The sequence below is a fragment of the Panthera onca genome, chromosome B1 (genome assembly GCF_046562875.1).
Source record: "Panthera onca isolate mPanOnc1 chromosome B1, mPanOnc1 haplotype 2, whole genome shotgun sequence".
Lineage (NCBI taxonomy): Eukaryota > Metazoa > Chordata > Mammalia > Carnivora > Felidae > Panthera > Panthera onca.
In genome coordinates, this window is record NC_138342.1 from 102,366,944 (window position 1) to 102,389,708 (window position 22,765).

Consider the following 22,765-nt stretch of genomic DNA (forward strand, 5'->3'; position numbering starts at 1 on the left):
TCCACACAGAGAGTTCTCTGGCAGGAAAGTTGAAGCAAAGGCAGGCATGGGCCAGGGGTGCCTTAGCAACCCACTGGAACCAAAGTGGTATACATCTGGAGTGTTCTGTGGTGTTTTGCAGTATTCTTCAGCAAGATAGCTCCACTGTAGTGAGCAATGACCCAGGGTGTCCCAGTGTATGCCACACCAGGGGCATCTTGCTAGAATGGCTGGGGCTGGTGTGGTCTATGGCCCAAGAACTGATAAAGTAGGTCAGCCAGGGTGCCTGAACCCTGTTCCTGTTTATTTTATCAAGGTGGAGGGGGAATGTAAACCTTGGCATTAGTCAGCCCCTCTAACCCAGAGATACAGCAGTTCCCCCATTATTTGGTGGAATTGTAGGTCTGTATTGTTTATGTCCTAACTGCTCTTTTAACCTATGGGGTTTCTTTCCCTATGTCATAGGGTGTTTGTGGCTAGAGGCCCAGTGTTCACTGAAGTGGCTGAGTGGCTATTGCACTGCACTCTGCTCCCATCTATGCTATTAAGGTGAAAAGGGGAAAGTATACAGTGGTGCTTGCCAGCCCCTCCAACCCAGAGAGTTCCAGCAGCTCCCCTGAAATTTGTCAGGGTTTTAGGATTTGTTTCTTTATATTCTAGGTGCCCTTTAAAGCCACAGCTTTTTTTTTTTTCTGGACCTAGATCAGGTGAATCTACTCAGCTTCTCTGTAGTATGCCTCTCTACTATAGTTTACTGTGAGAGGGTGGGGGGTTCTCTTACTATGTTTTTGTGTCTGTTGCCATTATCTATGTGGTCTGTGTGTGTGTGAATGTGTGGACACTGCTCAGTCAGCCCTCAGTTCATTTGGAGGAATTTATTCTATAGATTTGCTATGTCCATGGAAGGCTTTATTGCAGGGTCTTCCTACATTGCTGTCTTGGACCAGAACTCACTAGCAACTTTTTAATAAGGTTCTGAAACTTTGATCCCTTTAGAGGGTTGTTATAACATCATTTTTTTTGCTCATTCCTAGCTAATTTGGAGTCTTTGAGTAGGAAACAGGTGGCTAACACGAAAAGTCACCATTAAAATTTTCCGATGTCTAATTTGGAATTCTGCAAACACTATTTTGCTTCTCTAGGGGCCAAACGGCACTCAGTTCACTTCTATTAACTTTTCATGCTTTTTAATCTTCATTAAAATGGAGCTAAAAATAACTACAGAAAACATGCTTAGAAGGAACTCTTATAAATCCTATTGTGTACAAAAGTGCTAGAAACAAAGGTGGAATAAAAGAACTTTATTCCTTTCTTTAAATATAGTATTTAGAATTTCTTCATTACTATTATTTTATCTGTTAGTATCCTTAAAGATGTACACACATATTTGGAACTTTACACTAAGCATATATATGATCATATTGAACATACATTTTTTTTAAACGTTTATTTATTTTTGAGACAGAGACAGAGCATGAACGGGGGAGGGTCAGAGAGAGGGAGACACAGAATCCGAAACAGGCTCCAGGCTTTGAGCTGTCAGCACAGAGCCCGATGCGGGGCTCGAACTCACAGACCACGAGATCATGACCTGAGCCGAAGTCGGACGCTCAACCGACCGAGCTACCCAGGCGCCCCTTGAACATACATTTTAATGCCTCCTCCTACCTGTTCTGTTTGACTTTGATTTCTCCTTTCTACTTCCTCCACTCTCCTTTAATAAGTCTCTCCCATCCCTATAATCTACATTAACTTCTAAACTTTTCCACATTTTCTCTATGTTTATGGATGCAGTGATTTTTATTGTCCTTTCTTTTAAAAGATGAGATCACATTGCATACAACTTCGCACATGTTGCTTTGCTTACCAGTAACTCATGGACAATCCTCCAAACACACAATTGTATGAGATCTATATATTTAATGGCTATGTTATATAATACTGTGTCTGATAATTATTTAACCACTTGTGGGTATTCATTTTATTTCTCATTTTTTTGTCAAGATGAACAATGCCTCAGTAAACATCTTTGTACATATAGATGTGCTTTAACACTGGTTGATTAAAATAAGGTAGAGTGCTAGGAATGGGATTGCTGAATCAAAACCTAGATGGAGTCTAAATAGAATAGATAGTGCTAAATGGCTTTTTAAAAGAGTTTTACAGGGTACCTGGGTGGCTCAGTCAGTTAATCATCCAACTTCAGCTCAGGTCATGATCTCGCAGTTCATGAGTTTCACCCCATGACAGACTCTGTGCTGACAGCTCAGAGACTGAAGCCTGCTTCAGATTCTGTCTCTCTCTCTCTCTCTCACTTAAAAATAAACATTAAAAACATTTTTTTAGAGTATCACAACACAATTTCCTCAGCAATTAAAGATATCTTTCTTCCAACTCTCTACTAGCAGCTTTATTACATTTAAATTTTTATCAGTCTGATGGATGTAAAGTGATAGTTTGCTATCAATTTATTCTGTATATTCCTAACTATCATTTTTCACATGCAGACACACACATAACTTGGCCATTTTGATTAGCTGTTCTGGATGGTTTGCCTATTTTTTTCTTCATATTATTTGGAGACTTCATGTATCGATTTGCAATAAGCATAATGTATAATATACATATTAACTCTCTGGTTCTACATATATTAAAATATTTTTTCCAAGTATATTGTTTTGATTTATTTTTTACTTTCATAATATAATTTGTTGTCAAGTTGGCTAACATACAGTGTACAGAGTGCTCTTGATTTTGGAGGTAGTTTCCTGTGATTCACTGCTTATATACAACACCCAGTGCTCATCCCAACAAGTGCAATCCTCAATGCCCATCACCCATTTTCCCCTCTCCCCCACCCTCCCATCAACCTTCAGTTTGTTCTTTGTATTTAAGAGTCTGTTATGGTTTGCCTCCCTCTCTGTTTGAAACTATTTTTTCCCCTTCCCTTTCCCCATGGTCTTCTGTTAAGTTTATCACATATGAGTGAAAACATATGATACCTGTCTTTCTCTGACTGACTTATTTCACTTAGCATAATACCTTCCAGTTCCATCCACATTGCTGCAAATGGCAGGATTTCATTCTTTCTCTTTGCTAAGTAGTATTCCATTGCATTTATAAATCACATCTTCTTTATCCATTCATCAGTTGATGGACATTTAGGCTCTTTCCATAATTGGGCTATTGTTGAAAGCATTGCCATAAACATTGGGGTATATGTGCCCCAATGCAGCACTCCTGTACCCTTTGAATAAATTCCTAGTAGTTCTATTGCTGGGTTGTAGGGTAGTTCTATTTTTAATTTTTTGAGGAAACTCCACACTGTTTTCCAGAGTGGATGCACCAGCATGCATTCCCACAGCAGTGCAAGAGGGTTCGCATTTCTCTACATGCTCACCAGCATCTGTTGTTTCTGAGTTAATTTTACCCACTCTGACTGGTATGAGGTGCTATTTCAGTGGTTTCAATTTATATTCCCCTGATGATGAGTGATGTTGAACATCTTTTCATGTGTCTGTTGGCCATCTGGATGTCTTCTTTAGAAAAGTGTCTATTCATGTCTTGTGCCCATTTTTTCACTGGATTATTTGTTTTTTGGCTGTTGAGTTTGGTAAGTTCTTTTATCTGATATGCCATTTGCAAATATCTTTTCCCATTCCATCAGTTGCCTTTTAGTTTTGTTGATTGTTTCCTTTGCTGTAAAGAAGCTTTTATTTTAATGAGATACCAATAGTTCAATTTTATTTCCCTTGTTTTGGAGAGGTGTCAAGCACTAAATTGCTGTGGCTGAGGTCAAAGACGTTGTCACCTGTTTTCTTCTCTATGGTTTTGATGGTTTCCTGTCTCACATTTAGGTCTTTCACCCATTTTGAGTTTATTTTTGTGCCTGGTGTAAGAAAGTGGTCAAGTTTCATTCTTCTGCATGTTGCAGTCCTATTCTCCCAGCACCATTTTCTAAAGAGACTTTTTCCATTGGATACTCTTTCCTCCTTTGTCAAATATTAGTTGGCCATACATTTGTGGGTCCAATTCTTGTTTCTCTATTCTATTCCATTGGTCTATGTGTCTGTTTTTGTGCCAATACCATACTATCTAAAGTCTGGGTTTGTGATACCTCCTGCTTTGGTTTTCTTTTTCAAAATTACTTTGGCTATTTGGGGTCTTTTATAGTTCCATACAAATTTTAGGATTATTTGTTCTAGCTTTGAGAAGAATGTCAGTACAATTTTGATTGGGATTGCACTGAATGTGTAGATTGCTTTGGGTAGTATTGACATTTTAACAATATTTGCTCTTCCAATCCATGAGCATGGAATGTTTTTCCACTTCTTTGTGTCGTCTTCGTCTTTTACATCTTTGGTTAGGTTTATTCCTAGGTATTTTATGGTTCTTGGTGCAATTGTAAATGGAATCAATTTCTTGATTTCTCTTTCTGTTGCTTCATCATTGGTGTATAGGAGTGCAACTGGTTTCTCACATTGATTTTGTACTCTGAGACTTTGCTTAATTCATGTATCAGTTCTGGGAATCTTTTGGTGGAGTCTTTGGGTGTTCCATGTACAGTATCATGTCATCTGCAAAAAGTGAAAGTTTAACTTCTTCACCAATTTGGATGCCTTTTTTTTGTTTTTATTGTTGTCTGATTGCTGAAGCTAGGGTTTCCAACACTATGTTAAATAACAGTGGTGAGAATGGACATACATTCCTGTTGTGTTCCTGATCTCAGTGGGGAAAGCTCTCAGTTTTTCCTCATTGAAGATGATACTAGCTGAAGGCTTTTCATATATGGGCTTTTATGATGTTAAGGTATATTCCTTCTGAATATATCCTGACTCTTGAGCGCTTTTATCAAGAAAGGATGCTACATTTTGTCAAACATTTTTTCTGCATTTATTGAGAGGACCATGTGGTTTTCATTCTTTTTTTATTATTAATGGGATGTATCAGATTGGTTGATTTGTGGATATTGAACCAGCTCTGCATCCTATGAATAAATCCCACTTGATCCTGGTAAATAATTCTTTCAACGTGTTGTTGGATCCAATTTGCTAGTATCCTGTTGAGAATTTTTGCATCCATGTTCATCAGGGAAATTTGTCTGTAGTTCTCCTTTTTTAGTGGGGTCTTTGTCTTGTTTTAGAATCAAGGTATTGCTGGCCTCATAGAATAAAATACAAAATATTCTAAGAGTTCTCATTGACTTTTTCCTCTATCAATTCTCTATAATTCCAAATTCATATTCACATACTATAAATACATATATACATATATAACTATATATGCAGGTATATATATACATATGTGTGCATATATATACAAATATATATTTGTGTACGCATATACACCCGAATTTTCTAGAATTGAAGAAAGGTGTGGATCTTCTTACTGAAAGATAACCTAAAATAAAAGTAAGATACATAATAACCAATTTTATCTGGGTTTATTGCAGTAAAAACGCAGAACTCTAACATAACAAGAAAAATTTTAAAAACAGCCCCAAAGAAAAATCTGGTTACCTACAAAAGTCTTATTACTAACAAATAACTATTAGACTGTCACCAAATTTGCTATCAGCAACAATAGTTGTCCAAAAACAGTGGAAGAGTTTTAAAGTGCTGAAAAAAATAGCCATCAATCTGGAATTCTATGCCTGGATAAAGTATCAACCAAGAACAATGGCAAAGATGTTTTCAGACAAAAATTCAGAACATTCACCATTCACCCAATTTCACCACAATTATAAATAAATGATTTTTTTTTAGTAAAATGGAAAATGAAGCAAGAAGGGAGCTATGTACAAGAAGCAACAATGATCAAAGACATTTTAAAACATGTTAATTAAGGCTAAGTGAGCATCCACTGGAAGATGATGATTCTAGTGGTAGGGCATTAAAACAAAGTAGAACTAAAATATTATTCATCAATAGCCTCATAGATGGGAGAGAAAATTGAAGTGAAAATTTCTAATGTCCTTGAGTTATTCAAGAGACTATAGATATTGGTTAATTTTAAACTTTAGGTAAATGTGCATGCTAAAGAATCTCAGAGTAGCTCCTAAAAATAAAAAATGTAATTGTATAACTTTATACAATTGTGGGGGGAAATATTATTAGCTAATAGTACACAGGAAAGGGAAAAATGTGAATAGAACTTTGCAAAGAAAAAAAAAAGATAAGATACAAGGTATCTTATAAAACAAGAGAGACCCACCTAAATTAAAATAGAGGGGGAACAATTAAAGAACAAAAAAAATGGAAAAGCTGTAGTAGGCAACTATTAACCAAAATATGCTAGTGAATTAATATTAAACAAAATAGTCTTTAAGGAAAAAAACTATTATTGAATTTGGGGTGAACAGATTCCAACATGCCCCCCTACCATGATCCCTGCCTCCTAATGTCTACATCTTTGTGTATTCATTCCCTTCTATGTAGATGGGACCTGTGAGTTGCTTCTAATAAATAGAATAAGAGTGAAGGGATATTATACTCTTGATCATTACCATTATGTAAGAGTCCAACATACTATTTAACTCATTCTAGAGATTCTCTCTGCCAGCTTGCTAAATTAAGAAGCTATGTAAATGTGGGGTGGAGGTGGGGGAAGAAGCCCTGTAGGAAGTCTTCATGACAAGGACTGTGATCAGCCTTTAAGAACTGCTGGCAGCCTCTAGCCAACAGCCAGAAAGAAATCAAGTTCTTCATACCTGTAACTACAAAGGAATGAATTCTTCTAACAACATGAGTGGGATTGAAAGCCTATTTTTCCACAATCAAGCCTCTAGAGGATAATTTATCCTGGTTAACACCTTTACTACAGCCTCATGAGATCCTAAGTAGAGAACTCAACTAAGTCATGCCAAACTTCTCACCCACAGAAGCTGTGAGTCAAAAAAAAATGTGTGTTGTATAAATTTGTTATGCAGCAATAGGAGTCTACTATAAGTCTGAATTAGGTCATTACTTCAGGATAAAAGAAGCAATCTATTGAGATATATAATAACCCTAAACTAATATGAACTTAAAAACTTATTTAAATATAGGGAGGAACAACATGGCAGAGAAGTAGGGAGATCCGAAGTTCCCTCCCAAAGCAGTGTTGAAGCTAAAGGACTTTGAACTCAGGGATTCCAGGAGGCAGAGTCATTTCCAGGGACCCATAGGGACAACCTTATGGACAATAGGTGCATGATTGCAAACTGGCAGAGATAAAACGAATGGAGGGGATGGATCCCCTTCTGTGGGGAGACAAAGGGAAGAGAAAGAGCGGCAGGGAAGGAGAGGACTATATCTGGACAAGAGAAAAACCATGGACCAGGATGGAGAAAGATCCAATCTCTAACTGAAGGGCTTTCTTTGGACTGGGGCCAGCTGCACCGATCACGCACCTGGGGAGGAGGGGAGCCAGCCCCAGTCTCGGTGGCTAGGTCAAGGGCTCAGTCCACAGTAGGAGAAAGTGATTCCCTCCCTGGAGTGCTGTGAGACAAGACAAAGACTGCCTGCATCTGCCAGCCAGAGACCATATATCAGGCAGCGCTGAACAGCACTCCCACAGTACCAGGCACACAGAATGGGAGTTTGAATCCCAGCCAAGCATTGGGACATGGGAATTGGCAGAGCAGGACAAACTGCCTCATTTGCACCTATGGCACAGTGAAGACTGCTCAAACAGAGTGGTAGGGGACACCTAGTCTGTGGAGGAGAGACTGGGGTGTCCTACCATTTTTCTCCCTATCACCAACAAGGGGGGACTTTGGTGAACAGACAATGAGCCACAGTGGAGGTGGGACCCGCATACACCAAACCAAAACCCTCTGTGCCTGGTAAGTGTGTACCTACTGAAATGGGATTGATGCTGATGAACCAGACAGCCCCTGCTCCAGACCAGCACTGTTGCATTGCCTTGTTTAATTCTTGGAGAATTCTTATTATATATATATATTCTTCCTTCCTTTTATCCTTCTTATCTCTTCCCTCCTCCAGTCTAGTTACTCTGGTTGTTGGTTTGTTTAAGCAGACATATTCAATCCATTCTCTTGATACGTGTTTCATACCTCCTCCTTTAGTCTCCTTTCTCTCTCCCTGGATTAAGCCATATAGTTTCTCTGTCTGGACAACTTTCTTTTCTTTTTCCCCACCTCCTTCTTTATTTTCCTTTCCTCTCTCTGAATTAAGCTGTATAGTTTCTCTGGTCAATTTTTATTTTTTCTTTTTCCCTCCACCCCTGAATTTTCTCTCTTTGTATGGGATAAGGCCTCTTCCATCAGCACCACCTCCACTCTGTTGTTGACTTGTAGCTGGTGTTTCTGTTTTTTTGTTTTGGAGCTTTTGTTTATTTGTGTGTTTGTGTATTTTTGTTTTCTGTTTTGTTTGTTTTCCAAGTCTACTTCAATGAACAGATCAAAGCACACCTGGTAGAGGGTTCAAAACATCTCTATAAGTAGGGAGATAAAGTAACCAAAGTCACAACAACAGAGAGCAAGTAACTCCAAAAAAACACCTGATGAAAGCCAGACCCTGGACATCATATGAATGTAATGAATATAATAGTACTTACAGGTGCAGGGCACATAACAAGCTTTTAAAAGAGACATAAGGGACAGAAAACTAGCCAAAATGATGAATGACACCTAAAAAATTCCTCAAAACATATATAAACAATATAACTGAACAAGAATTTAAGATAATAACCATAAGATTAATCACTGGACTTGAAAAAAAAAGCATAGACAACTGCAGAGAATCTATTGCTGCAGAGATCTAGGAACTAAAAAATAGTCATGATGAATTTTAAAATGCTGTAAATGAGGTGCAAAATAAACTAGAGGTGGTCACAGCAAGAATTCAAGAGGCAAATGGGAGTATAGGTGAAACAGAAGATAAAGTTATGGAAAAAGATGAAGCTGAGAAAAAGATAAAAAATTCTGAATCATGAGGGGAGAATTAGAGAACTAAGTGATTGAATGAAACAGAACACTATCTGTATCATAGGTGTTCCAGAGAAGGAGAGAGAGAAAGGGGCTGAAGGTGAGCTTGAACAAATCATAGCTGAGAACTTCCACAATCTGGGGAAGGAAACACATTGAAATCCAAGAGGCACAGAGAAATCCCTTCAGATGTAACTTGAATCGATCTTCTGCATGACATATCATAGTGAAACTAGCAAAATACAAGTTCATAAAGAGAGAATTCTGAAAACAACTAGGGATAAACAGGCCTTAACCTACCAGGGTAGACATAAAACAGTAGTAGCAGACCTATCCACTAAAACTTGGCAGGCCAGAAAAGGAGTGGCAGGAAATTTTCAATGTGATGAATAGGAAAAATATGCAGCCAAGAATCCTTTATCTGGAAAGCCTGTCATTCAGAATAGGAGAGATAAAAGTTTTCACAAACAAAAACTGAAGGAATTCGTCACCACTAAACCAGCCATACAAGAGATCCTAAGGGAGACTCTGTGAGTGTTTCAAGGACCATAAAGGACAAGAGATATCAGTACAAGTATGAAACCTACAGATATCACAATGACTCTAAACCCATATCTTTCAATAATAACACTGGATGTAAATGGACTAGATCCTCCAATCAAAAGACAGGGTATCAGATTGGATTAAAAAAAAAAAAAAAAGACCCATCTATTTGCTGTCTACAAGAGACCCATTATAGACCTGAGGACACCTTCATATTGAATGTGAGAGGATGGAGAACCATCTATCATGCTACTGGAAGTCAAAAGAAAGCTGGAGTAGCCATACTTCCATCAGACAAACTAGATTTTAAAGTCTGTAACAAGAGATGAAGAAGGGCATTTTATAATAATTACAAGGTCTATCAATCAAGAAGAGCTAACAATTATAAATGTTTATGCACCAGATTCAGAAGCACCCAAATATATAAAACAATCACAAACAGAAGCAATGTTATTGGTAAGAATGTGATAATTGCGGGAGACTTTAATACTCTACTTACAACAATGGACAGATCATCTAGACACAAAAACACTAAAGAAGCAATGGTCCTGAATGATACTCTGGACCAGATGGACTTGACCAATATATTTAGAACTTCTCATCCTAAAGCAGAATATACATTCTTCTCATGTGCACATGGAACATTCTCCAAGATATATTACATAATGATCATACCATGCACATTTTCAGGTCACAATGCTATGAAACTTGAAATCAACCACAGAAAAAAGTTTGGAAAACCTCCAAATGCATGGAAGTTTAAGAACATTCTACAAAGGAATGAATGGGCCAACCAGGCAATTAAAGAAATTAAAAAATATATGGAAACAAATTAAAATGAAAATACAGCAATCCAAATGCTTTGGGATATAACAAAGGTAGTCCTAAGAGGAAAATGCATTGCGTCCAAACATATCTCAAGAAACAAGAAAAATCCCAAATACAAAATCTAACAGCACACCTAAAGGAACTAGAAGCAGAATATCAAAGAAACCCCAAACCCAGCAGAAGAAGAGAAATAACAAAGTTCAGAGCAGAAATAAACAATATAGTATCAAAAAAAAAAAAAAAAAAGAAAAGAAAAAAAAAAACAGTGGAACATATCAATGAAATTAAGAACCGTTTTTTTTGAAAAAAAAAAAAAAAGAAAGAAAACAAAATTGATAAACCTCTAGCCAGACTTCTCAAAAAGAAAAGACAGAGGACCCAAATAGATAAAATCACAAATGGATTTTATTACAACTAACCCCTCAGATATACATGCAATTATCAGGGAATACTATGAAAAATTATATGCCAAAAACAGGACAACCTGGAAGAAATAGACCAATTCCTAGACACCCACACACTACCAAAACTCAAACATGAAAAAATAGAAAATTTAAACAGACCCATAACTAGTGAAGAAATTGAATCAGTCATCAAAAATCTCCCAACAAATAAGAGTCCTGGACCATATGGCATCCCTGGGGAATTCTACCAGACATTTAAAGCAGAGCTAATACCTATTTCTTCTCAAGATGTTCCAAAAAAATAGAATGAGTCTGGAAGTTTTCCTTCCATTTCTATGAAGCCAGCGTTACTTTGATTCCCAAACCAGACAGAGACCCAACAAGAAAAAAGGAGAACTACAGGCCAATATCCCTGATGAACATGGATGCTAAAATTCTCAACAAGATAAATTGAATTCAGCATATAAAAAGAATTACTCACCATGATCAAGTGGATTCATTCCTGGGCTGCAGGTTTGGTTCAATATTTGCAAATCAATCAGTGTGATACATCACATTAATAAAAGAAGGTATAAGAACCATATGATCCTGTCAATAGATGCAGAAAAAGCATTTGACAAAATACAACATTCTTTATAAAAACCCTCAATACAGTTGGAATAGAAGGAACATACTTAAACATCCATATATGAAAGACATATATGAAAAGCCCACAGTCAGTATTATCCTCAGTGGGGAAAAACTGAGAGCTTTCCCCGACATTGGGAACACGACAGGGACGTCCACTCTCACCACTGTTATTTAACATAGTGATGGAAGTCTTAGCATTAGCAATCAGACAATAAAATGAAATAAAAGTCATCCAAATTGGCAAAGAAGTCAAACTTTTACTTTTTGCAGATGACATGATACTCTACATAGAGCACCCAAAAGTCTCCACCAAAAGACTCCTAGAACTGATACATGAATTCATCAAAGTCTCAGGGTACAAAATCAATGTGAGAAATCGGTTGCATTCCTGTACACCAATAATGAAGCAACAGAAAGAGAAATCAAGAAATCGATCTCATTTACAATTGCACCGAGAACCATAAAATACCTAGTAATAAACCTAACCAAAGATGTAAAGGACCTGTATGCTGAAAACTATAGAAAACTTACAAAGGAAATTGAAGAAGACACAAAGAAATGGAAAAATATTCCATGCTTATGGATTGGAAGAGCAAATATTAAAATGTCAATACTACCCAAGGCAATTACACATTCAATGCAATCCCAATCAAAATTGCACCGACATTCTTCTCAAAGCTAGAATAAAGAATCCTAAAACATCTATGGAACCACAAAAGACCCCAATTAGCCAAAGTAATGTTGAAGAAAACCAAAATGGGAGGCATCACAATCCCAGATGTTAGTCTCTATTACAAAGCTGCAATCATCAAGACACTATGGTATTGGCACAAAAATAGACACATAGACCAATGGAATAGAATAGAGAACCCAAATTGGACTCACAAATGTATGGCCAACTAATCTTCGACAAAGCAGGAAAGAGTATCCAATGGAAAAAGTCTCTTTAGAAAATGGTGCTGGGAGAACAGGACAGCAACATGCAGAAGAATGAAACTAGATCACTTTCTTACACCATACACAAAAATAAACTCAAAATGGATGAAAGACTTGAATGTGAGACAGGAAACCATCAAAACCCTAAAGGAGAAAGCAGACAACAACCTCTTTGACCTCAGTCACAGCAATTTCTTACTCGACACATCTCCAAAGGCAAGGGAATTAAAAGCAAAAATGAACTATTGGGACCTCACAAAGATACAAAGCTTCTCTGCACTGCAAAGGAAACAATCAACAAAACTAAAAGGCAACTGACAGAATGGGAAAAGATATTTGCAAATGACATATAGGACAAAGGACTAGTATTCAAAATATAAAGAACTTACAAAATTCAACACCTGAAAAACAAGTAATCCAGTGAAGAAATGGGCAGAAGACATGAATAGACACTTTTCCAAAGAAGACATCCAGATGGCCAACAGACAACATGAAAAGATGCTCAATGTCACTCATCTTCAGGGAAACACAAATCAAAGCCACACTGAGATAACACCTCACGCCAGTCAGAGTGGCTAAAATGAACAAATCAGGAAACTACAGATGCTGGCGAGGATGTGGAGAAACAGGAACTGTCTTGCACTGTTGGTGGGAATGCAAACTGGTGCAGCTGCTCTGGAAAATAGTGCGGAGGTTTCTCAAAAATCTAAAAATAGAGCTACCCTATGACCCAGCAATAGCACCACTGGGAATTTACCAAAGGGATACAGGAGTGCTGATGCATAGGGGCATGTGTACCCCAATGTTTATATCAGCACTATCAACAGGAGCCAAATTATGGAAAGAGCCTAAATGTCCATCAACTGATGAATGGATAAAGAAGATGTGCTTTATATATACAATGGAATATTCCTTGGCAATGAGAAAGAATGAAATCATTCCATTTGCAGCAACGTGGATGGAACTGGAAGGTGTGATGCTGAGTGAAATAAGTCAGAGAAGGATAGATATCATATATTTCATTCATATGTGGATCTTGAGAAACTGAAGAGAAGACCATGGGGGGAAGGGAAAGAAAAAAAAAATAGTTACAAACGGAGGGAGGCAAACTGCAAGAGACTCTTAAATACAGAGAACAAACTGAGGCTGGATGGTGGGGTGGTGGAGAGGGGAAAGTGGATGACGTGCATTGAGGAGGGCACTTGTTGGGATGAACACTGGCTATTGTATGTAAGCCAATTTGACAAATTCATTTAAAAATTTATTTAAATATATAACATAAAGGTTGACAGAGAATTAGAGTTGGTCCCTTGAAGTCTGTGCTCAATTAAAAGGTTGTCCTTCAAGTCAGATTATGAAGATAGGCTATTTAGTTTATTTCATAGAAGGACTAAGTATTTCTGTGTTCTGCCTTTAGGCTATGCCCTGTGGCATAGCTAGTTAACACTTTCTCCATGTTAAAGTCCTTTGGCACCTACATATGTAACTCACACCAGACACTGGAACCAGGTGATCAAGGAGCATCCCCTAGGTAGCAGCCACAAAGACCAAAGCATTAGGCATGTACACAAGCTTCTTTCTAGGACATACCAGCAACCTGGAGTAAGGCAGAGAGAGAGCACAAAGGTGGCACATGCTAGATCCTCCTTGATCTTTGAAAAATGTTTCACCAAGTCTCTAGATGTGTGTTAATTTAGAAGCCTGTCCCTCAGGATGAATCTTTAGGGTCATTAAATAAACCTCTTTTTCAGAAAGACTTGGGGTGTTTCAGTTAGCTGTCTCTCCATTGTGCCCTGAGGGCATAGCCATGGTAAATCCACATGAGTCCTTTAAGGACTGTTTTTCAGTTGATTATAACCTTGTGGGTCTTGTGGGTATAAGCTCCATTGGCTTTACAACTAGGATGTTTGGAGACCTCTTACATATAGTTCTTAAAAGTTGAGGCGCCAGATATAGGGTTCAAATCCTTTGCTCTTTGGGAGAAGCTGGGAATTGTGAGTTGCTTCCTGATTGTGGGATACCATGCTGAAATTTGCAGGCATTGTTGCTGCAGCATAATTTAGCAGAGTTGACTAATGCAATCAGTTCTGAAATCAGTTTAGCTTATGTAGTAATTAGAAGATATACATATCTTATGAATTACTGATTTTGCTTGTAATTATAGACCCTAGAAAAATTCTCATTCATGGGCACAAAGAGATACATACAAGGTTGTTATTAAAGTATTATTTGTAAGAGCTAAAAATTATAAAAAATCTAAATATTATCAATAAAGGGATGGATACATCCATTATAGTATATTTATGCAATGTGATACTATACAAAAGTTAAATGAATTGAGTTTAATCAAATTAATGCAAATCTCAAAAACATAGTGTATGAAAAAAACATATTGCTAAAGTATGATACTCTTTAAAGTTTTCAACACAATAAACAGTTATGAATATTATATATATATATATATATATATATATATATATATATATATATATTGCTGTATCTTTACTCCAATGAATAACAAAGATACATCAACTTCAGGATAGTCACTACCCTTGGAGAGAGATGGAGAACAGGAAAAGATTTAAAGAAAACTTCAACTATGTCATTTTTTTTCTTTCAAAAATCTGATATTCCAGTTATCAAAATATTAACATTTGTTTAAAACTAGATCTCAGGTATTATTCTTTTCTGAACATCTGTATATCTCATTAGAAAAGTCTTGGGTAAATTTGATGCCCATTTCATACTATTTTGAAGTCTTCCTTCCCAAAATAATTCTTTAGCTGTCATATAGTTGTTCTGCCTTTACTATACTATTAACATTAAAGATTAAGTCTGTTTGTTATATTGGCCAGTGAGGAAACATGGGTAATGAAAATATTATGTGCTCCAAACTCAAGGCAGCATGATCTGCACTGTTGGTTCTGACAGAGTGTAAATACCTAAGCTTTCTGTGCTTTGGTTACTATTCTCCAATGTTACAATTAGGATAAGGGAAAAAATTCACTACATCAAAAGCAGTTAATAAATAAAAATAATTATGTAATAATATCTAAAATATATTATGAATGCTTCTCTACCTAGCATTTATTTCCCATTCTGTAGATTAGAAAATCAAGAATCAAAGAATTTAGCCATCTGATCTCAGTAACTTAATACTGTTGTATGACTTCTTAGAAAATCCTAGATGGTCCTAAAACAGTATAGATATTAATAGTCCCCCGCCAATTATCTATTACAAAAATAACCTGACTTATGCACATTTATCTTAATATTTAAGAACTCAGAAGACATTGATCCAAAGATGTCTTCAGCATAAATGACACATTATTTGCTGTTTCTTGAGTGTCTCCTAAGCCAAGTTACAGGGCCCTATACATGTTACAGTTTCAATAGATATAATGAATATTTACACATTGATATAGGACAAGAGTGAAATTAATATCTGTCAACAATATGTAATTGAGAAGAAAGCATACAAGATCAGATTTCAAAGGACTAAACCAAATAAACCTCAGGATTATTATTTCTCTTCGTTTGGTTTAAAATTTTATCATAGCACATAGCAATGAAAGAAGTCCAAAAATTGTTGTCACTCCAACAAAAAATAAAAACCTAAGATGTTTGCTTCAACTTATTTGAACTATTTTATATCCTACTTTTACTATTGGTCATCACATTAAGTCTGTCTAACTCTTACATTTTTTTTCTTCATGGAATGCTGACATGTTTTAAACTACTAATTTACTTTTAATAAAAAGTTGTTTGGAAGCTGTGAAAAAATATTTTATACCTTCCAAGGCTTTGAAGATTATCTTGTGTTAACAAGGCAGCAAGTCTTTCAAATAACTTGTTCTCTTCAAGTGATAAAGAAATTACCCTAATCACTAAACAAATTAGCCTTCAAGCCCTATATTCCTTAGTAAAATTTAAAATCACTGAAAAACTGATAGTGACTTCTTTATATCTTTCCAGTCCAGGCTAAAGCCCTATGTGAATAATTGTGAAAACAGGCTCACTTTATTTTGTTTAGAGAATAAAAAGTAAGTATGCTTTCATGTATCTGAATTTTATTAGAACTTTCAAATAAAAGGAATTTTCAAATAAAAGGAAATTCACCACTTCTTTGAATATTCAATCAGTTACATAGCATTTTTGATACATAGTCACTTGAAGATTTCATTTAGGTTGTTAAAAAATAAAATTCAACTAAGTAAATGTAAAGATCTAATTGACTTTATTCAATGATTCATGAATCTGGCAGCATCTAATCTAGCAAACAGAAGAGAGCTACAAAGAGCTCTACAAAATGAAATGATTTTATAGACAGAAGGAGGGTGGGACAAGGAAGTTAAGAGTGACTTTAGGCAAGCTCACCTGCCATGAGAAGGCAAGGGGTGGGTTCAGAAAGATGATATTATTAGTGCTGATCAGGAAATTCCAGATTGATTGGATTAAAGTTCCATCTGGAACAGACTGAAACCGCAATTAGCTAAGGTACTAAGTCTTGATGGGGTTTAACATAAGTGACTCCATTTTGGCTGTTTCTTTTTAACGAGGTAAATACACCTCAGACAAACCAGTCCAAACAAAGAAGATTTCTGCATTTTATGAGTTCAGTTTTTTCCCCCACAGTGAATAATTCACCAACATTGTTAATACCAGCAGAAAACCTGAACATGATGATATATAATCTATAATATTTCAGAAACTTAGGAAATAAAATTAAAAACATGTTATTTTCTGCTTTTCTAAGTAAGGAACTCTTCAGTCTAACTTGGACCCAACAAGAAACTAATAACGGACTACATTAATTTTATCAAAGGCCTAATTTCAGTTGCTAATAGTCACTAATAAAAGGAACAAGCTAGTACCTCCTAACAAACCCTCATACCGTCCAGCCTAGAATTTATATATAAATAGATGCAAGTAAGTTGAGAAACAAAGAATTTGTAAAATGATAAAAATAAAAATAAAAAAATTTAAAAGCCTGATTAAAATCATACCAAAGGGGAGGAAGCCTGGGTAGTTCAATTGATTAAGCCTCCCACTCTTGATTTCATTTTTTTTATTTTCTTTTATTTTTTTTTCAATATATGAAATTTATTGTCAAATTGGTTTCCATATGACACCCAGTGCTCATCCCAAAAGGTACCCTCCTCAATACCCATCACCCACCCTCCCCTCCCTCCGACCAGTTCAACCCTCAGTTCTCAGTTTTTAAGAGTCTCTTATGCTTTGGCTCTCTTCCACTCTAACCTCTTTTTTTTTCCTTCCCCTGCCCCCATGGGTTTCTGTTAAGTTTCTCAGGATCCACATAAGAGTGAAAACATATGGTATCTTTCTCTGTATGGCTTATTTCACTTAGCATAACACTCTCCAGTTCCATCCACGTTGCTACAAAGGGTCATATTTCTTTCTCATTGCCACGTAGTATTCCATTGTGTATATAAACCACAATTTCTTTATCCATTCATCAGTTGATGGACATTTGGCTCTTTCCATAATTTGGCTATTGTTGAGAGTGCTGCTATAAACATTGGGGTACAAGTGCCCCTATGCATCAGTACTCCTGTATCTCTTGGGTAAATTCCTAGCAGTGCTATTGCTGGGTCATAGGGTAGGTCTATTTTTAATTTTTTGAGGAACCTCCACACTGTTTTCCAGAGTGGCTGCACCAATTTGCATTCCCACCAACAGTGCAAGAGGGTTCCCGTTTCTCCACATCCTCGCCAGCACCTATAGTCTCCTGATTTGTTCATTTTGGCCACTCTGACTGGCGTGCCACTCTTGATTTCAACTCAGGTCATGACGGTGCAGAGCCTGCTTGGGATTCTCTCTCTACCCATCCGCCCCCCCCCCCCCCCACTCATGGTCACACACACGTGCATTCTGTTTCTCCTACTCTTTCTCAAAATAAACTTGAAAAAAATCATGCCAAAGGGAATGTAAGTCTTTAGATCATAAGAGGGAGCTGAAAGATTTCTAAGACCATTCTTTCTGTCTATGATAGCTATACTCTTGGAGTATAATCTAACGATAGCTATACTCTTAACTTAGAAATTACTTTTGTTTGAAGAACAAAGACTTTTCAGAAGCAAACTTAGGAAAGACAAGTAAATGGAAAAACTAATAGCTCAAGTACCCAAAAAATAACTCCATCAGACAATTTGAGAAAATTAAAGACTATTCCAGTTATTTCTCTAAATTCAGTAGTAATAGGCAGTAGAGAATTACAGTCCAGGACTACCTATTCCAAATAGCTATATGATTTTTAATATCTCTGAGATTCTCCTTAGCTGTCTTTTGATATGAGTTATAAGCCCAAATCCTCTTAATAAGAAAATTATAAATTAGTACACTCTGAATTTTGTTTTTGATCATTTTAATTAAACACATCAATGCTCTTTCCCTTTAACAGAAAAATAGGGAATGTATTTGGGAAACAAAAGTTTCATGGATATTATGAGACAATTATTTAAGCTTGTTTCAAATCTATGTGGAAATAGGCAAAGCATAAATTTGAATAAATCAATTTATATAAAGCCTATAAGAATGTCAAATATATTGATTTTCTGAAGAGTGTTTCCAAAGCAATATGTTAAAATACCATCCGAGGGACTTCTGGGGAAGGCGGCGAAGTACAAGGACCATAAGTTCACCTTGTCCCATAGATACAACTAGACAACACTCGCATCAGTGTAAATAACCTGGAAAACAATGCAAACTTCATAACTAAATGTAGAGAAGAGGTCACAGAGGGGAGCTAAACGGACCTACAGGACTGTCTGCAGGAGGGAGGGACACTATGGGCATGGAATAGGGAGAGAAACAAGCCCTCACACTGAGAAGCCCACATGGGGAAAATAAATCCACATAACATTTGGCTTTGAAAACCAGAGGGGCTGAATTTCATGAGTTTTACAACCAGTGGGACTTAAAACCTGGAATTTTAGAAATCTGCAGGCTCAGCACTGGGATAGCCAGGAAAATAGAGGAAACAGAATCCCTGCACTTACAGAGACAGTTCAATACACAGCCCACAGAGATAAAGCATAGAAGCAGCAGTTTGAAAAATGCCTGAGGCATACAGGAGGGATAGTAGTTTATTAATCTCAGAGTGTATCCAGGAGGGATGGATATCTTTGGGAGACTTCTCCAGGAACACAGGAACTGGCAGGCACCATTTCCCTCCTCCATCCACCAGCATAAATGCATGATCACTTGTGGGAACCAGCAACGAACCAACACACACTATCTAACATGTTAACACTGCACATCCTTTCCTCCCAACTTTCTGCAGACATGCCCTGCCCAGCCAGGCCAGCCCTAGTCCCAGTGCTATAGGCCCCCTCCCCCAAGAAAACCAGCACAAACCTTGCTAACACCAAACCTCCTGTCCTGCAAACTTTGCAGATCCAAGCCCTCCAACCGAGCTTGTCTTAGTCCTGGTGGCAGTGGCAAAAGTTCTCCTTTTGCAGAGGACTAGCACACAAACCTTGCTAACACTGTACACCCCACCACCATACATCTGCTCCCTGTAATACACTCTTGACCTGAGACCATCCAAACTGGTGCCACAAGCCTAGCAGTGTGCAAGCAGCCTCAACAGGGGCCAGTACAACTCCAAAGAGACTCCTGCTTTGGGGAGAGGGAAAGATAATCACACACACGTCATACCGTGGCCCCAGCAGTGGGTTGGAAGCAGACAGCTGGTCTGAATACAGGCCCTCAACGGACAACAGAGGGAAAGGGACCTGCATTTTGGTGCTACTGCATCTCTGGAAAACGCCTGCTCTGACTCAACTGAAAACAAGGCAAACCCAGACTGGCCCAATACCAAACACTTCTCACAATAAGCCAGAGAGCCACTGCAGACAACTGGACTGAAGGAAAACACAGCCCAAACACAATAGCAGGGCACATACCACACACATAGGAAACACTCCTGAATCAAAAGGTTCCAGTGAACAGGGGACACTGCACTGCAGGGCACCACAAGATCTCTTCTTTACAAGGCCACTACAGGGCACCTTGTTGGCTCAGTTGAGCATCCAGCTCGTGATTTTGGCTCAGGTCATGATCCCACAGTTTGTGAGATTGAGCCCCACACAGGTAGTGTAGAGTCTGCTTTGGATTCTCTCTCTCTCTCTCTCTCTCTCTCTCTCTCTCTCTAAGTAAATAAGTGTTTTTTTTTTAAATCCACTACTTTCAAGAGCAAGAGATGTAGCTGACTTTTGAAACACATAGAAACAGACACAGAGAGTTAGACAAATGAAGAGACAACATAAAAAAACAGGACATCACAGCAAGACAACTAAATGAAATAGACATAAGTAATATGCCTGATGGGGAATTTAATGATCATAAAAATAGTATACTTGAGAAAAAAGTAGAGGACATCAGTGAGATCCTTAAGGATATTTTTTAGGAGAATCAGAGTTGAAGAAAACAATAAATGAAATTGAAAATACACTAGATGGAATAAATAATACATAGAGAAAGTAGAAGAATGAATCAATTACCTGGAAGACAGAATAATGGAAAGCAATTAAGCTGAGCAAGTGAGAGGGGGGAAATATGCAAAATAAGAATGGACTTAGGGAACTAAGTGACTCCATCAAGCATAACATTTGCAATACAAGGGCTCCAGAAGGAGGAGAGAGAGAAGGGGGATGGGGCATAATGTTTAATAACAGTGGAAAATTTCTTAAATCTGTAGAAGGAAATAATTCCAGCCCTAGGAGGCACAGAGAGGCCCCAACAAAACCCAAGGAGGTCACACCAAAACATAGCAATTAAAATGGCAAAAAGTAGTAATAGAGAATTTTTAAAGCAGCAACAGAAAATAAAAGTGACATATATAGGAAACCCCATAAGGCTATCAGGTAATTTTTTAGCAGAAACTTTATAAGCCAGAAAAGTATGATGTATTCAAAGGGCCGAAAGAAGAAAAAAAAAAAACAACAACACTGTAGCCAAGAACATTCTATTCAGCAAGCCTGTCATTAAGAATAGGAGATATAAATAGCTTCACAAACAAACAAAAGTTTAAGGAATTCATGACCACTAAACCAGCCCTAAGAGAAATGTTAAAGGGGACTCTTTGATTGGAAAGGAAAGGCCAGGGGTACTTGGGTGGCCTAGTCTGATGAGTGTCCAACTCTTGATTTCATCTTAGGCCATGATCCCAGGGTCGTGGGATCAAGCCCAACATCAGGCTCCATGTTTAACATGGAGTCTGCTTAAGATTCTCTCTTTCTTCTGCCTCGTCTGTCCCACTCCCTTGTTTGCTTTCTCTAAAATAAAAAAAAAGAAAGGTAATATCATAAGAGAAAATAGGAAGCACAAAAGCAGTAAAAATAAGTATAACTGTAAAAAATTAGCCCAGGAACTCACATAATAGAAGAATGTAAGGCATGACACTATATACCTAAAATGGGGGAGGGGGGAAAGGAATAAAAAATGGATTCAAAATTAAGTTACCATCAACTTAATATAGATTTCTATATGCCAAAAATGTAATACACAAACTAGATAGTGACCACAAATCAAAAACAAGTAATAGACATGGAAAAATAAAGAGGAATGCAAGAATATAGTAAAACTACAAACACAACCACAAAACAGGTAACAAAATGTCAATAAATATCTATCAATAATTTATTTGAATATAAGTAAACTGATCCAATCAAAAGACATAGGGTGATGGAATGGAAAAAAAAAAAAAAAAAAACACATCTATATGCTGCCTATAACAGATTTACTTCAGGCCTAAAGACACATGCAGATTGAAAGTGAAGGGGTGGTGAAACATTTAGCTTGTAAATGGATGTCAAAAGAAAGCCAAGTAGCAATATTTATATCATAAAAAATAGATTTTCAATCAAACACTGTAACAAGAGACAAAGAAGGGCACTATATAATAATAAAAAGAACCCAACAAAAAGATATAAGACCTATAAATATTTATCCACCCAACATGGGAGAAAACAAGTACATAAAGTACCTAATAGCAAACATAAAGTAATTGATAGTAATACAATAATAATAGGGAACTTTAACATCTTACTTACATCAACAGACAGATCATCCAAACAGAAAGTCAACAAGGAAACAGTGCCTTTTAACAACACATTGGACCAGATGGATTTAACAGATATATTTAGAAAATATCGTCCTAACACAGAACAATACACATTCTTTTCAAGTGCACATGGAACATTCTCCAGAATCAATCACATTTTTAGGTCACTGAACAATTCGCAACAAAATCAAAAAGATTTAAGTTATATATCTTTTCTGACCACAACATTGTGAAACTAGAAACCAACCACAAGAAAATATATGAAAAGAGCACAAATACACAGATATTAAATAAAATTCTACTAAATAATTAATGGGCCAATCAAGAAATCAAAGAGGAAATAAAAAAATACATGGAGACAAATGAAAACACAATGATATAAATCTTTGGGATGTAACCAAAGCTGTTCTAAAAGAAAAGTTGATAAAA